Source organism: Callithrix jacchus, chromosome 4, assembly GCF_049354715.1.
Source record: "Callithrix jacchus isolate 240 chromosome 4, calJac240_pri, whole genome shotgun sequence".
NCBI lineage: Eukaryota > Metazoa > Chordata > Mammalia > Primates > Cebidae > Callithrix > Callithrix jacchus.
The window spans coordinates 2909667-2928723 of record NC_133505.1 but is presented as its reverse complement, the minus strand read 5'-3'; positions in this window follow the sequence as shown (position 1 = coordinate 2928723).

Sequence of the window (19057 nt, the reverse complement as noted above, 5' to 3'; positions counted from 1 at the left end):
TTCGGGTGCTCAGTGTGGATGATGATATAGGATTGTACGCTCTTCCCAGACCTGACCAGTGAGTGAGTTCGGGTGCTCAGTGTGGATGATGATATAGGATTTTACGCTCTTCCCAGACCTGACCAGTGAGTGAGTTCGGGTGCTCAGTGTGGATGATGATATAGGATTGTACGCTCTTCCCAGACCTGACCGGTGAGTGAGTTCGGGTGCTCAGTGTGGATGATGATATAGGATTGTACGCTCTTCCCAGACCTGACCGGTGAGTGAGTTCGGGTGCTCAGTGTGGATGATGATATAGGATTGTACGCTCTTCCCAGACCTGACCGGTGAGTGAGTTCAGATGCTCAGTGTGGATGATGATATAGGATTGTACGCTCTTCCCAGACCTGACCGGTGAGTGAGTTCCGGTGCTCAGTGTGGATGATGATGAACTCCCTGCACTGCACATCATAGTCTGCTCTGTGTGTGGCCTTGCTTTCATTCTTACACACTTTTTCTCCATTCCTCTCATCCCAGTCCTACTTCTCCCATCCTTAAATACTTGATTTGCAAAACTGATCTTGTGTTAATATGTGTCTTTCTGTGCCATTCTACTTTTTGAGATTTATTCGTGTTGATACATGAAGGTCTAGTTCACCCCTTAGCTGCTGTGCAGTGATTGAATGTATTGATTCATTCCTCTAATGAAGGTCATTTTAAACAACTCTTTAAAATGAAACAGTCTTTCTCTGAACACCTTTGGGAGTGTTTTTCTGAGGAAGATACCAAGGAGCCAATTGCTGGGTCACAAGTATGCACAGTGTCAATATCACTAGAATGTAATGATTTTCTGTTCTTCGTGAACTAAGAGACTATCCGGCATCTTAGCCTTATCATGATAGCCCCGTTTCTGCAGGGACTTCTGAGAGCAACTGTCACTTAACACAAATTTATGATCCAGTCCTGGGAATTAGAAGTGCAAAACGGGTATTACTGGGCTAAAATCTTTTTTTTTTTTTTTCAGAGCAGGAGAACTTGAAGGGTAAAATCAGGATGTCAGCAGAGATGCATTCATTTAGGGGACTTAATGGGGAGAGTCTGTTTTATTGTCTTTTCCAGGTTCCAGAGGTTTTTCATGTCCCTTGGCCCTATTTCTCCATCTTTAAAGCCAACACGGAGTTGAATCTTTCTCACATCATATCATTCCACGTTCTCTTTGGATTCTCTTCTGCTCTTAAGGGTACTTGTAGTTACACTGGACCTACACAGGTAATGCAGGATAATCTCCCTATTTTAAGGTCAGGTGATAGGGAACCTTAAACTTCCCTCTTGCCACATAACATCATAATTACAGATTCTGGAGATTAGGACATAGACATATTTGGGTGTGTGGGGAAATTTCTGCCTGCTACATTGGCCTAAGCTAAAAATGTGTCCCCACCATGGTTTGGTTTCTAGTTAGAGTTGCCTTCTTGTTGTATACTCATGTGGCAAAGAGAATGAAAAAGTTATTTGGTGTCTCCTTTTATAAGGGTACTAATCCCATTATGAGTGCCCCATCATCATGACCTCGTCTAACCCTAGTTAATTCCCAAAGGCCACCTCCCCTAATGCCATCCCAGTGGAATTTAGGACTTCAATATGCAAATGGGAGCAGGGGACAAAAACATTCAGTTCATACCAGCATGTAATGGGAATAGCATAGGAGAAGAGAAAAAGGAACAGAAGAAATATTTGAAGCAATAATGACTGAAATTTTTCCAAAGTTAAACACCAAGCTACAGATCTAGGAAGCTCAAGAGAATATGAAGCAGAATAAACAAAACATCTACACCTAGACATATAATACTCAAACTGCAGAAAGCCAGAGAAATAAAATCTTAAGCTAAAGGAAAAATTACTTTACCTATATAGGAGCCAGGGTGAGAATTACACTGGCCTTCTGTTCAGAAAGCATGCAAGCAAGAAGAGTGGAGTGAAATATTTAAAATGTTGAAAAAAATCTCACCAACCTAAAATTCTATAGTCAGCAAAATTATCCTTCAAAAATGAAGGAAAAAAATACTTCTTAGACAAAAAGTGGGAGAATTTGTCAACCATAAACGTAATTTGCAAGAAATGTCAAAAGTTCTTTGGAAAGAAAAATAATGATACTGGTCGGAAATTGTAATGCACATTAAAAAAAAGAAAGCTTTAGAGATGGCGTAAATGAAGATAAAATATTTTTCTTATTCTTAGCTGATCTGACATAACAGTTCAAAATAATAGCAACATATTTGATGATTACAGTTAGATGAAATCGGTGGCAGCAACGTTATGAGGAACAAGAGGGAAGAATTGGAAATATTCTATTATAAAGCATGTGCGCTACCATAAAGCATGTAAATGGATTCGGATTTGTTGTAAACGTGTATTGCAAACTCCAGAACGACCACTATAAAAAGAAAAGAATAATTGCGTACTAAGAAAGGAGGGAAAGTTGAGTCATATAAAATGCTCAGTTAAAACCGGAGAAGATAGATGAACAGCGGAAAACAAAAACAAATAGCAAGAACGATGAATCGGGAAAAAGTGACGAATATGGTAGATAGCAATCCAACCAGTGATCACCGTAAATGTCAGTGGTCTATATACAGCAATTTAAAAAGACTGTTAGAACAGATCAAAAAATAAGACCCAACTATATGTTGTCTTCAAGTAACTCTTTAAATATGAAGACATGATAGATTAAAGGGATGAAGAAAGATACACCATAATAGCACTAATTAAAAGAATGCTGGAGTGCTATGTTAACTTCAATACAAAGTCAATTTTGGAGCAAGAAAAATTATCAGGGATTAAGAGGGGCGTTACATAATGATAAGGGAGTCAGTTTCTCCAAAAAGATATAACAATTCTTGATGTGTATTCACCTAACAGCATAGCATCAAAATATATGAAGCAAAAACTGATAGAACCACAAGAAGAAATAAATGAATCCACTGTTATACTTGGACTCTTTAATATACCTCTATCAGTAAATGACAGATCCAACAGGCAGAAAAATCAGCGAGAATGTAACTGAACTGAACAGCAGTAGATGTCAACTGGAACTAGCTGCCGTCTATAGAATACTTCATCCAATGGCCACAAATACACATTCCTTTCGAACTGACTCCGAACATTCACCAAGATAGATCAAATTTGGGAACATAAGATACACCTTAACAAATTTTTAAATATAGAAATCATACAACTCATTGTGCTCTCAGACCATAATGGAACTAAACTAGAAATCAGTAGCAGAAAGATAACTGGGAAATCCCTGAATATTTGGAGATTAAATGACACACTTCTAAGTAATACAAGTTCAAAGAAATCTCAGGACAGGCCGGGCACGGTGGCTCACGCCTGTAATCTCAACACTTTTGGGATGCGAGGCGGGTGGATCACGAGGTCAAGAGATCGAGACCATCCTGGTCAACATGGTGAAACCCTGTCTGTACTAAAAATACAAAAAATTAGCTGGGCATGGTGGCGCGTGCCTGTAATCCCAGCTACTCAGGATGCTGAGGCAGGAGAATTGCCTGAACCCAGGAGGCGGAGGTTGCGGTGAGCCGAGATCGCGCCATTGCCCTCTAGCCTGGGGAACAAGAGCGAAACTCTATCTCAAAAAAAAATCTCAGGAGAAAAAATATTTGAACTAAATGAAAATGAAAATGCAACTTATACCAGGCACAGTGGCTCATTCCTGTAACCTCAGTACTTTGGGAGTCTGAAGTGGGAGATCACGTGAGGCCAGTAGCTCAAGATCAGTCTGATCAACATAACAAGACCCAGCCTCTACAAAAGGTCTTTAAGAAAAAAATCAGGCCGGGCGCGGTGGCTCACGCCTATAATCCCAGCACTTTGGGAGGCCGAGGCAGGTGGATCATGAGGTCAAGAGATCGAGACCATCCTGGTCAACATGGTGAAACCGCATCTCTACTAAAAATACAGAAAAAATTAGCTGGGCATGGTGGTGTGTGCCTGTAGTCCCAGCTACTCAGGAGGCTGAGGCAGGAGAATTGCTTGAACCCAGAAGGCGGAGGTTGTGGTGAGCTGAGATCGTGCCATTGCACTCCAGTCTGGGTAACAAGAGCGAAACTCCGTCTCAAAAAAAAAAGAAAAAATTAGCCAGGGTTCTGTAATGGAAGTGTGATACAATCAAAAATGAAAAAAAGTAAGAAAAAGAAATAGCCAGGCATGGTGGCACACACCTGTAGTCCCAGCTATTTGAGAGGTTGAGGTGAGAGTATTAATTGAGCCCAGGAATTTGAGGCTGCAGTGAGCTATGATTGCACCACTGCATGCCACTGTGGGAGGCAAAGTGAGGCCCTGTGTCTATTAAATATATATATAATATTTCTATATATATAAATATATATAATATTTCTATATATATATTTCTATGTATATAAATATATATATTTATATATATATAAATATATATTTCTCTCTATATAAATATATATAATATTTTTATATATCTATATATATAAATATATATATATTTTTCCTATGTTCAATATATATATATATATTTCCTATGTTCAATTTCATGAATATATATATATATATATATAGAGAGAGAGAGAGAGAGAGAGAGAGAGCAGAAATTCATGAAATTGAACATAGGAAATCCATAGAGAAAATCAGTGAAACCAAAACCTGGTTCTTTTATGGATCCTGTAGATACTAACAGTGTGACAAGTGAATATTATGAACAACTTTGTCCCACGAATGTGAAAATCTAGATGAAATGGATCAATTGTCACTGCAATCCAGCGTGGGCAACAGCATGAGACCCTGTCTCAGAAAACAAGCAAATGAAAAAAAATAAATAAAAACAAAACAACGGACAGACTAAGCTGAGGAAAATCTCAGAGCCTGAAGACTGGTCCTTCAAATCAACCCAGTCAGAAAAAAGAATTTTTTTAAAATAAACAAAACCTTTGAGGAATATGGAATTATGCAAAGAGACCAAACCTGTGACTCACCAGCATTTCTGACAGGGGGAGTAAGCAACTTGGAAAGCATATTTGAGGATATAATCATAAACTGCCTCCACCCTTGCTAGAGAGGTCAACATGTAAATTCAAGAAATTCAGCTCAGCCAGGTGTGGTGGTTCACATCGGTAATCCCAGCACTTTGGGAGGCGGAGATGGGCAGATTGATTGAGGCCAGGAGTTTGAGACAAGCTTGGCTAACGTCGTGAAACCCCGTCTCTACTAAAAATACAAAGATTAGGCAGACGTGGTGGTGCCTGCCTATAATCCCAGCCACTCGGGAGGCTGAGGCATGATAATCGCTTGAATGCAGAAGGCGGAGGCTGCAGTGAGCTGAGATCATACCACTGCACTCCAGCCTGGGTGACAGAGTGAGACTCTGTCTCAAAAATGGAGGGAAGGAGGGAGGAATTTAGCTTCTGCAAGATGCGATACAGAATGAGCATCCCTAAGACACATCAAGCTCAAGGTGAAAGAAAAACTTTAAAGCCATCTGGAGAAAAGGATCATGTCACAAAGGGAGTCCCATCGGGCTAACAGCAGACTTCCCAGCAGAAACATTACAAGCCAGGACAGATTCAGGGCCTATTTTCAGTATCCTTAAAGAAAAATTCCAGCACTTTGGGAGACTGAGGTGGACAGTACACTTGAGGTCAGGAGTTCAAGACCAGCCTGGCCAACATGGTGAAATACGGTCTCTACTAAAAGTACAAAAATTAGCCAGGCATGATGGCAGACGCCTGTGATCCCAGCTACTCTGGAGGCTGATGCAGGAGAATCACTTGAACCCTGGAGGTGAAGCTTGCAGTGAACTGAGATCGTGCCACTGCACTGCACTCCAGCCTTGGTGACAGAGCAAGACTCCAAAAATAAGTAAAATGTTAAAAATGTTAGCCGAGGTGTTTTAGATATTGATCTCTTTCTTCAAATGCCTAAACCTAAGTAAATGTAAATTTCTCCCTTTAAAAATTAACTTCTCCATCATTTCAAACCTTAAAAATAGATGTTTCTCTTCCCCCCCCCCCATATTTTCATGGTATACTCTTTCAGAAGGTAACCTGATGTTACCTTCACAAGCAGGAAAGTTGTGAAGAAATGGGAGAACACAGAGCTATACCTCATAATTGGAATATAACGAAGAGTCAAGGGCAGAAATTCTCCTGCCTGGTGAGGCTGAGGCAGGAGAATTGCTTGAACTCAGGAGGCAGAGGTTGCAGTGAGCTGAGATTGCACCATTGCACTCCAGCCTAGGTGACAAGAGCGAAACTCCATCACAAAACAAACAAGACCACATACATGAACTTAGTATCGGATTTAGAGAAGTCTTCTCCCATTAAGCTCATGTCCTTGTTCCACCCCTCCGGTGTCATTTTATGTACCCCAATCAAACATACGGTATACTTTTCACATTTGTCGTCTTTATTGATTGCCCAAGCTAGAACAAACGTTCTACAATGGAAAGGATCTTTTGCATTGTTCACTAATATATTTCAGACACCTAAAACAGCTCCTGCACATGGTAGGCCTCTAACCTTTACGGACTTAATGAAGGAATAAACTACTTACTCTAGTCACAAGTCTTCTTACTTGTGTGGGTTCTTGGCAGCATGTGCCATTTTCCCTTATCATTTAATTCTTATTTCCCAGGATCCCTCAGGAGGCTCTTGTTCAAACTCCAGCAGAAAGCAGGCAGGATGACTTGGACAAAAGAGAGGCTGCTGGTCAACTGTGCCATGGCCCTTGGCGTCAGCAGGAGTCTGTGATTGTGAAGGTGAAGTTGGAAGAGGACCACCCCGGGAATCAGGGTCTCAGCCTTGCGCAGAACCAGCCTCTTGCCTGGGTTATGCAGGCAGCAGTTCAGATGCTTCTGCTACCAGGATTCCCCAGGACCCTGTCTGGCGCTGGGCCTGCCCGGAAACCTGTGCCATCAGTGGCTCAGGCCAGATACACATGCCAAGGAGCAAATCCTGGAGCTGGTGGTGCTAGAGCAGTTCCTGTCCGCCCTCCCTGAGGAACCAGGGCCGGCCATAGCAGCAGCATCCAGAAAATGAAGAGGAAGCACTGGTCATGCTGGAGGATCTGGAAAGAAGGAGAAATGTGTATGTAAGAAGAGACTGGTCTGATATGGTTGTGGGGAACTGGGAGCAAGAGGCCCAGAGAACAATGGGAAGACCCAGCCTTCAGCAGGAAATAGAGCATTTTGTTAAGCCAGACTTAGCAAAAAGAAGGGAGGAGCGGGGAACACAGCAGATTCAGGGAGGGTGACTAAAAATACTGAAGGCATTTTATGGGCACTGTTCTCCTTACCTTACAGATCACTCAGGTCCCAGCAACAAAACGAGGTAGGTGGCATTATTCCCGTTTGCCCACATAAAAACTGAGTTCAGAAAGGTCGTATAACATCTAAGGGCACACAGCCAATAAGTAAAGTGACAGAAACTAGATTTGGTCCAACCTTGCTTTGCTTGCCTTTCTGGCTGCTGCTCAGTCTCCCGGGAGGTAAATGAGGCTGTGGTTTCCCTTCTTCCTAGTCTCTCCTGGGGACTCCTTCCTGAGGCTTGGTCTCTGTTAAAGTCATGATATCCTTCAGGCTTAGTGAGAGCTGCTTCTCTCCAGGTTTCAGCCTGTCCTCTGGAACAGAAAGACCTTTTGCAAACGATGACCATTCAGACACCAGGTGAAGACTCTTCATACACTTGGGTTCAGCCCCCAGAGATCCACTTCAAGGAAAAAGGACCTGAGCCCCAACCACTGGAGGAACGAGGTGAGGCAAGAACTTCTCCAGGGGACTTCAACTGAAATGAACACTGAGTGGGCTATTTTTGCATTGCGACTTGTTAATTACTTTTACTGAGGGTTATGAAAGGATATGGGAAAGGTGACTTTCTAGGTAATAATTGTTTTGAAGGTTAGAGGTCATCTAAGCACAGCCTCAGTAATGTGGCCAATGTCAAATATCCATAGTTGAATTTTTTTATATAGTCTGATAATAAATGTTACTTTCAGATATTTTGATGGTTACATTCTTCAGTATTTCTCATAGGGTACTAATCTGTAAAATTGTAATGATCTTTTGAAAGTTACCTTTTATTATTACCAAAGAAGAATATATGCACTGTAGAAATTCAGAGTAGCAACATAAGAAAATAAAGCATTGTATTCTACCACCCAGAGATGATGACTGATGACTCTCATATATGCACATCTTTTTCCATGTTTATATGTATATATATTTGCGTGTGGATATATGCATATATAACATATACCTTTTACAAAAATTAGATCACATTATATGTGGTATTTTTTAACCGATTCTCTTCAGTTAATAATCTTCTCCTTTCCCTGTCAATATATTTTAATGTTACTGAATTCAGTCCAAATTCAAATTGGCCCATTTTTTCCATAACGTCTTTAAAGTTGACTTGCGGAAACCGGAAGCACACAATACATATGCTTGTGATGGGTCTTATCCTGTCTCTTTTTTCCCCATAACATAGTCTTTTCGATGAGTGCAGGCTCGTTGTCTCACCGTCTGAAGTTTTCTGTTTGTTTCTTCATTATGTCACTTCACTTTCCCCATATTTCCTATAAACTGCAAATTAGATCAAAAGGCTTGAAGGATTCAAGTTAAACATTTCGGGATAGAATTAGTATTAGATGACCCACTATTAAATCATTTTCTTAGGATAACAAGAGTCTTATCCCTCCATCGAACAGCTTATTTCTCCTTCATCCCATGTACAGAACTTGTCCAGCATCAGGGGCTTCACAGTAAGGAAAAACCCTATAAATGTAAAGAGTGTGGGAAAAGCCAGTCAAAAGGCAGGAGTCTTCTAACATTTTTAAATCCACATTGGAGAAAAGCCCCATCAATGTAGTAAACGTGGCAGATGTTTCAGTCAGCGATCAGTTCTTAGGAAGCATCAAAGCCTCCACACTGGAAAGAAACCTTTGAAATGTGGGAAAGCCTTCTGCCATAGTTCACACGTCATTCAAAGTCAGCAATTCCACAGCAAAGAGAAACCTTGTGAATGTAATGAATGTGGAAAAGCCTTCAGGCAGCATTCACATCTTACTGAACATCAACGAATTCACAGTGAAGAAAAGCCCTATGAGTGTAAAGTATATGGAAAGGCTTTCACTAACTATGCAGGACTTAACTCACACCAGAGAATCCAGGCTGGAGAGAAACCTCTGAATGTCCTGTGTGTGGATGAGCCTTTAGCCAGAGCTCAGAACTAATAATACGTCACAGAATCATTCACTCAGGGGGAAAACCCTATGAATGTGCTGAGTGTGGAAAAGCCTTCAGTGTGAGCTCAACCCTGATCATACGTCAGAGAAGTTACACTGGGGAGAAGCCCTATAAATGTGACGAATGTGGTGATACCATGAGTCAAAGTTCAGGCCTTAATAAACACAAGTTAGAAGGGAAGCATGGAAACCGTCCTGAACCAGGATGTAGGGCACGTTGGGAGCCAGAGGTAGGGCTGATGGCCCCACAGGGTTGTGGGGTGAGCCTTCTGCTGTGCTGAGGCACAGGATCCGAGTAATAAAGAGACAGGGAACAGAAGTACAAGAAAAACACAGCTGGGCTCAGGGGGCCACGCCACCTGTAAGCAGAGTCAGGTGAGGCCCCGAATGTCCAGAAGCGTATTTATCCTGTATAGGTTAGGGGGCAGGGCAGTGGGTGAAATCATCTCTAAGGATAGTGATAGGGTCGTGAGCAATAAAACATGGGGTCCACCCCCATTAGGTCACCTAGGCCAGGAGGTGGACAGTGCACAGCAAGGGGCCCGTTCCCACGAAGGCAAGGGCCGTGCGCACTAAGGGGTCCACCCCCATTAGGTCACCGAGGTATGAAGGTGGGCCATGCTCAGTGTGCAATACTCCTATCTATGGTCAAACTACTTCTAAGAAGATTTATAGGAGGATGCTTTAAGTCACACAGCAGTGACAGAGCTGTCAGGGTTACCGCCACCTGCTGGCAGCTTCCAATGGGTTCTATGGGAAGATGCTTTTGAAGCAGCACAGTAGCAAGAGCTGATAAAGTTCAGTCACCAAGGTGGATTGCCGGTCTGAGGGCCGCCTTCCGCAAGAACTGGAGCAAGGTCCTACAACTCCTTTATCAGGAGGAGTGGCTCTCGCCCCAAGCCTGCCATACAGTGGGTATCTTTACATACTGAATGCTGCTGCCTCCGCCATCGGTTCTTGTCCTGCCATAACTGTTTTCCCTTAATTCATGCTCTGCACTGTGTCCACTCTAGGCATTCGTCTGATTATGAACTAAGACATAATTATAGGTATATATGTAGGGAAATATTCTTTAGGCAATCATACTATCAACTATTATATGATTATATATACAGGGATTATATATGATAAAGGGCTTCATCAAGCCCTATTTCTATAAACTAATATAGGATTATATAAAGGATTATATAAAAGGAAATAGCTGAGAAGTAACACTATAAAGTAAGATATTCCTCAAGCCCTAACTGTGCTGGGGTTCTGCTTAGCTCTCATTCTTTGGTGCCTATATGGGGGGTTACCCACACAGGAAAATATAAATGTGATGAGTGTGGAATGACCTTTACTCGGTCAACCGGCCTGAGGAACCATAAGAGAATCGACATGTGATAAGACATACCAATGTCCTGAGTGTGGAAAGACCTTCACAAGAGGACAGCATCTTATCTAACACCAAGGCATTCGCAAGGTGAAGCCTTGTGAGTGTCAAGTGTGTAGCAAAGCCTTCAGTCAGAAGACAGGTCTTAGACACCATGTCAGAATCCACACAGGAGAGAAACCTTTTGAGTGTTCCGAACGTGAGCGAGCTTTCTGCTGGAAGTGAGAGCTCAACAAATACGAAAGAGTTCACTCCGAGGAAAAACCCTTAAATGTGAAGAGTGTGGTAAGGCTATAGGTAGAGAGCAACACTGGTGCAACATCAGAGAAGCACATTATGCAAAGACCTGGGAGTGGACTGAGTGGTGCAAAGCCTCCAGTGGAAGCTCAGCCCTGATTGCATACACCAGAGAATCCACTACAGCTGAACGTCTTGCCCAGTTGTTTGGTGACAACTTCAAGGAGTGTCCACGATTTTTTTTTTCCTGAGATAAAATGTTTCTAGGACTTCACTGTTTAAGAATATCATGGACGCCACATTGAAGACTTTTTATAAAAACCACAAATACTGTGAGAGTTGAGAATTTAGAAAAATAAACGTCAAGGAATTTACGTGTAATTCCCTTTTTTAAATGCAATGAAGTATCAGTACAATAAAAAAGTACACAAGGGCAGTTGTTTAAAAATTATATTTTTTACTGAATTCTTCTTGTGTTTTGTTTTGAAGCCATTTTAATTTCCCCATATTCTCACCAACACTTGTTATTTTCATATACAGGTGTGTGTGTGTGTGTGTGTGTATACACATATATAGTGACATCATATCTGTTAATATAGCATACATACAATATACATGAAAGTAACACATGTTATGTGTACAACTCTCTCTCTCCCGCTCTATATATAGCATGTATATGTGTGTGTGTGTATGTGTGTGTGTATATATGCTATTCTAACTGACGTGAGGTCATGTGACATTTTTATTTACACATGTCACTGGTAGACATCTGGTGGTGATGGTGATGGTGGTGGTGGGGTTCTTGTTACTTAGGAAAGATATAATGACTATTGGAATTGGCACTTGGAAACTCTGGCTCACTAACGGCAGACACTAAACTGTATCTAGTTTTTCAGTGTTATTTGTCTCTGGTTCTCCTACACTAACCTTTAATTCCAACAGAATTCACATCTGTTATTTGCAACCCTAAGCCCATGTGGTGTGTGCCAGGGCATGTAAAGCTGATAATCAGTCATTGACGGTCTTGTCTACAAAAAAAATTTTTTTTTTTGAGACAGAGTTTCGCTCTTGTTACCCAGGCTGGAGTGCAATGGCGCGATCTCGGCTCACCGCAACCTCCGCCTCCTGGGTTCAGGCAATTCTCCTGCCTCAGCCTCCTGAGTAGCTGGGATTACAGGCACGCACCACCACGCCCAGCTAATTTTTGTATTTTTAGTAGAGACGGGGTTTCACCATGTTGACCAGGATGGTCTTTATCTCTTGACCTCATGATCCACCCGCCTCGGCCTCCCAAAGTGCTGGGATTACAGGCTTGAGCCACCGCGCCCGGCTTGTCTAAAAAATTTTTATAGCTGTGTACAGAAAATGAGACACAGGCAAAAATAACTGTAATATCCAGAGAATATTGTACATACTACAGTAGATGTAGATAAAGACCTTTGAGAGTTCAGAGACATAATACATTTAGCTTTTAAAGAAAAAGACAGAGGTATTTTTAATTTTTAAAATTCTGCACAGCTGTACATAAACTTGATTATTTTTTGTTTTGTAGACTTGACTACAGTCTTGGAAGCATCATTGTCCTGGATAACAGCTGTTATTTTGACTGTTGGGTTAGAATCAACTTACCACTTGCTTATTATTTAGAGAGAAAGAAACTCAGGGAAGAATGTTATATTGTTGCCAACTTATCTGGGATTTTAAAATTTATTGCAATCCATGAAGGACATTATATTAAAAATAAAACTGGGCAAGACAGTGACCACGGGAGTCAGAATTTGCTAAAGAGTATGTAACAAACCATCTGCTGGAAAGGAAAAAAAAAGAGAGAGAGAAAACTGGAGTGCTTAATCGTGGTAGAACAGATCACTCCTCAGAAGCCTGCAACCTTTGTCCTAGGCTTACCAAATAACTACCTAAATGGGAGGGATGGCTATTTCAATGTCTAATTTGGGCCGTGATAGCATTTCTGTGCCTCTAATGCTCATGTTATAGTGGTAGCACTGTAGCCACCCAGTTCACACAAATAACAATTCAGCTCATACAACATAACCTCACACTGTAGCCACACAGTTCACACAAATAATACTTCAGCTCATACAATGACATAACCTCACACTGAAGCCACCCAGTTCACACAAATAACAATTCAGCTCATACAACATAACCTCACACTGTAGCCACCCAGTTCACACAAATAATACTTCAGCTCATACAATGACATAACCTCACACTGAAGCCACCCAGTTCACACAAATAACAATTCAGCTCATACAACATAACCTCACACTGAAGCCACGCAGTTCACACAAATAACAATTCAGCTCATACAACAACATAACCTCACACTATAGCCACCCGGTTCACACAAATAACAATTCAGCTCATACAACAACATAACCTCACACTATAGCCACCCAGTTCACACAAATAACAATTCAGCTCATACAACATAACCTCACACTGAAGACACGCAGTTCACACAAATAACAATTCAGCTCATACAACATAACCTCACACTGAAGCCACCCAGTTCACACAAATAACAATTCAGCTCATACAATGACATAACCTCACACTGAAGAAGACAAATCAGAAGGCAGGATAACAAATGCATTTAGCATCATTTATACCTATTTATATGTAAGCGACAGACAAATTGATTTAAAGTTTTGTTAAATTATCAACAGTCTGATTTTTAAAACATTTTAAAATTATCTTCTTAGTTCCGTCTGCCTCTAAATAGATGAAACCAAGGGCCTGTTTCCTGTGAAATGTTGCCCTAACAGGAAATGATGCTTAATCGATTCCTGCAATGCTAATCCCTACAAATACATAAGCACGATGAGCACCTACTGTATATCCACTAAGAACGAGAATAATTGAGTGGAAAAAAACTCAAATTTTTCTCTTTTCTTCTTCTGCTTTCACACCATAACAATCAACACAGAAAACTTCTGTGACCAAATGCTTGGGAATTTCTCCCCACCAACAAGCAAGCAATCAATTCTACAGCAAACGTCACCTGGGTGTCTTCTAATGCAATTCAATTCTGAAACTATCTTCCTGGAGTTAGAGTTGGATCTTATAGGGCCAACTCTTAGAGGCACGGTGGCTCATGCCTGTAATCCCAGCACTTTGGGAGGCCGAGGTGGGTGGATCACAAGGTGAAGAGATCGAGACCATCCTGGTCAACATGGTGAAACCCCGTATCTACTAAAAATACAAAAAATTAGCTGGGCACGATGGCACGTGCCTGTAATCCCAGCTACTCAGGAGGCTGAGGCAGGAGAATTGCCTGAACCCAGGAGGCAGAGGTTGCGGTGAGCCGAGATCATGCCATTGCACTCCAGCCTGGGTAACAAGAGCAAAACTCCGTATCAAAAAAAAAAAAGAGTTGGATCTTATAACTTAAAGGCCCAGTCCCATAAGACTGCAACCAGCTTTAGATGCCAAACACCAGTAGTATATTGTCACGCAGACTTCTGACCAACCAGTTATAAATTGGGGTTCCCACTACTTACTGCTTGGGTTTAATTTGCTAGGATGACTCATGTAACTCAGGAAAACGCTTTACTTATGCTTACCCATTTATTATTCAGGATATTATGAAGGATACAGATGAACAGCCAGGTGGAAGAGATACATAGGGAAAGGTAGGTGGGCAGAAACATGGAGCTTCCAAGCCCTCTTCAGGAGCACTGCCCCCCAAGAACCTCCACATGCTCAGCAACCAGGAAGCTGCAGGAACCCTGTGCTTTTGAGATTTTGTGGCGGCTTCATGATGTAAGTGTGGCTGGTCACATGCATCCCTGGCTACTGGTGATGAACTCAAACTTCAGTCCCTCTTTCCTCCCCTGAGGTAGGGGATAGGGCTGAAAGGTCCAACTCTCAAACAATACGGTTGGTTGCCCTGGCCACTAGCCCTCCTCCTGACGTTACCTAGGTGCTTACCAAGAGTCTTCTCATTAGAACAAAAGATAGTCTTATAACTCAATAAATTCCAAGAGATTTTGAAGTTAGTATCAGACACACTCCTATCATTCAGGAAATTACAAAGGTCTTAGGAGCTCCGTGTCAGGAACCCAGGTCAAAGACCAAATATTAGCTCAGAAACCAAGGACACAGAACACATATATATATTTCTTATTATACCACAATGTCACAATATTCAAACTTCATAAAATCAAAGATTTTTAAAAAGAAATCTTAGAAGCCAAAGGAAGAAGAAATACCATATCTATAGAGAATCAAATATAACAATTATATCCAATTTCTCCTTAAAAACCATGTAAACAGCCAGGTGCGGTGGCTCATGCCTATAACACCAGCACTTTGGGAGGCCGAGGGGGGTGAATCATGAGGTCAGGAGTTCGAGACCAGCCTGGCCAATATGGTGAAACCCTGTCTCTACTAAAAATACAAAAAATTAGCTGGGCGTGGTGGTGTGCACCTGTAGTCCCAGCTGCTCGGGAGGCTGAGGCAGGAGAATTGCTTGAACCCAGGAGTTGGGGGAAAAAAAGAAAACCATGTAAGCAAGAGGATAGTGAAATGAAATACTATAAAAGTGTTGAGAGACAGTACTATCAACCTAGAATTCTTTACCTTGCAAAAATCATTCTTCAAAAGTGAAAGAGAAATAAAGATTCTCTGAGACAAAGAAAAACAGGAAATGTGTTAACAGTAGACTTGCCTGATAAGAAATGTTAAAAGAAGTTATTCAGAGAGAAGAAAAATAATATAGGTCAGAAATTGGGATCTTCTTATAGAAAGGATGAGCATCAAAAATGAATAAAGTGAAATACTTTTAAAAAAAATTCTTAAATGATCTAACAGATAATAGATTGTTGAAACAATAACAATAATGTATTCAATTACGTATGCTTGTGTGTAAGTGAAACCAATGACAACAATGATAGAAGGGACAGGAGGGTTCTGGGAATTCTGAATATTTTGTTATTAAAAGGTACTTACACTGCCCAAGAAACTGTATAGTGTTATTTGAAAGTGTATTTAGGGCCAGGTGCAGTGGCTCATGCTTGTAATTCCAGCACTTTGGGAGGCCGAGACAGGTGGATCACCTGAGGTTGGGAGTTTGAGACCAGCCTGACCAACATGGAGAAACACCATCTCTACTAAAAATGCAAAAAAATTAGCTGGGTGTGGTGGGACATGGCTGTAATCCCAGTTACTTGGGAGGCCGAGGCAGGAGAATTGCTTGAACCCAGGAGGCGGAGGTTACAGTGAGCTGAGATCGCGCCATTGCACTCCAGCCTAAGCAACAAGAGTGAAACTCCATCGGAAAAAAAAAAGGTGTGTTAGTTATAAATGCATCAAGCTCCAGGGGAACCACTTAAAAAATACAGAAGTATAATTGATATACTAAAAAGGAGAGAAAATTAAATTGTAAAAAGGGCTCATTCAAAAAGTTAAAACAACAATGAGACGCCACTACACGTCTATTAAAATAGCCAAAATCCAGAATACTGACAACACCAAATTCCAGCAAGAATATGAAACAACAGGAACTCTCCTTCATTCCTGAAAGGTATACAAAATACAATTTGGCAGAATCTTACAAAATTAAATACACTCTAACCATATTATCCAGCAGTCACATTCCTTAGTACTTACCCAAAACTTCTGCCCATACAAAAACATCCACATGAATGTTAATAGCAGCTTTATTTGTAATTGCCAAAATTTGTAAGCAACTGAACTGTCCTTCAATAGATGAGTGGATAAATAAACTGACATATCCAGACGATGGAATATTATTCAGCACTGAACAAAAAGAAAAACTGTCAAGCCACGAAAATCATGGAGGAGACTTAGATGCACGTTGCTGAATGAAAGAGGGAATCTGAGAAAGCTGCATACTTACGATTCCAACCAGGTAACATTTTGAAAAACGCAAAACAATTGAGATCGCAAAAAGTTCAGTGTTTCCAGGGTTTAGAGGGGAGGAAGGGATAAACAGGCAGAACACAGAGGATTTTTAGGGCAGTGAAACTATTCCTTATGATACTATATGATATAGACACTATATAATATATATGAAACTATAATGGTAGATATATGTCGTTATATACTCGTCAAAATGTACAATATCAAGAGTTAATGCTAATGTAAAAGTGCACCTTTAGTGGTAATTATGCCTGTAGAGACTCATTGATTGTAACCAGTGTACCATTCTGGTGGGAGATACTGATAATGCAGGAGGTTGTGGCTAGTATGGGAACAGGGGATATGGCGGAAATCTCTGTACCATCAGCTTAATTTTGCTGTGAACCTAAAAGTTCTCTACAAAACAGAAAGTGTATTGATGTTTTAAAATGTGACTATCATTATAATAGGGCATGAGTGGGGGAAATAAATCCAACATCACCAACATCCATAAATCCAACATCCAAGCATGCTATCTGCTTCCTCTTTTAACACACACACACACACACACACACACACACACACACACACACACACACCTAGTCTTTCCAGATGATCCTTAACTGGAAAGAGAAATATCAGAAACTTTCCTTGGCTGACATAATACGATACTGATGCAGTCTTACGTTGATATGGAAAGGAGAGAAGAATAAACAGGCCAGAAAAGATTGGATGCCCCATTGTTTAATGCCCAATTCTTTGATCTTCAGTTGTTTAAAGCTGAATCTTCATTTGGGCTGTCTTCATCAGAACAGTCTTGGGCATGGGTAAAATTGAACAGGAATTATTTTTAAAGAAAATTAGCTTTTAGAAAAAGAGAGGTGAGGAAGATTCCCAAATAGCAGAGGCCGTTCTTTCCCTTTCAGAGAGCATCCACTCCAAATAATTACCTAGTTAGGCAACTAGTAAAGAGTGTTGCAAAAACAATAATGTGGATAGTGTCAAGGATCTCCCAAGCCTTTGTTGGACAAGCTATGCTATCACCACTTAAAAATCAAATTCCACTAGTGGAACAATTTGAAGAGTGAGTAACATTCGTTGAATGAATTCTCAGTCTCTAACACAAGTTGTGTGATGATGTGACTTTTCTTTGATGGATCAGCTACCTTCTTATTTAATCATCTGCTCATTTCAAGCCAGTTAGGATAAATTAACACTTCAGAACATCTACAACCAAGCAAAGGCTTGCCAACACTCGGGAGATGACAAAAGGGAACGTGGTGTCTGCCTAAGAGAGCAACTGCCATCCACAATCCGGAAGACCTGCATGCAAACCCCAGATAAAGAGAACATTCTGAATGAAACTGGGGGAGATAAAAATAGTGGAAAACGTCTAAAGATTTACGGCTGAACGATCAACTGAGAGAGGGTAAGAATAATGTGCGGCTTGTTTCTCACCACAGTTTTACTGAGAGGCAGACGTTTTGTCTGAGAATTGTCTCAAAACACGAAGACAAATCGGCAAGGGTCTAGGTTTAATGTAATTCATGTAAGGCATTCTTATCTCCGTGGAAATACTGGCTCCCAGCCTTCAGCACTGGATTATCAACCAATATAAACCTTTGAAAAGGTACAGCCTGGCCCATGACAGTAAAATCTTCTAAGCCATATAAAGATCCTCACCAAGGGCAGACAGGCAGTGCCAGAAGACGGAAAAATAAAAAATATTTTAGGGTTTTATTAACTCCAGGTTTATGACAGTTTTGTATTCTCCAAAAAGTGATGATAAAGGAAGAATTTTAGGAATGTTTGTAATTTAATTTTTTTAAGGCAACCACAATCTTAAAAATTTTTTTAAAAATTTAAACTTGGGCAAAATAACAAGTGAGCACTGATTCATTAGCGACTCGAAAAGGAGTTCCTTCAGCTACAGGACAGGCCTCCCTTGGAGGACTGGGTCAGGGCTCTTAATCCCAAGATCCTTCCAAACCTCGGGGGGTGCTCCAGCACTGGCTCAGCTTCCACTGGGCCCGTCTTGCATCCAGCTCCTTCGCGTTTCTGGCGCGAGCAAGTCAGCTTCGCTCCCCAGCGGATTTTTTTTTTTTTTTTTTGAGACGAAGTTTCGCTCTTGTTACCCAGGCTGGAGCGCAATGGCGCGATCTCGGCTCACCGCAACCTCCGCCTCCTGGGTTCAGGCAATTCTCCTGCCTCAGCCTCCTGAGTAGCTGGGATTACAGGCACGCGCCACCATACCCAGCTAATTTTTTGTAATTTTTAGTTGAGACGGTGTTTCACCAT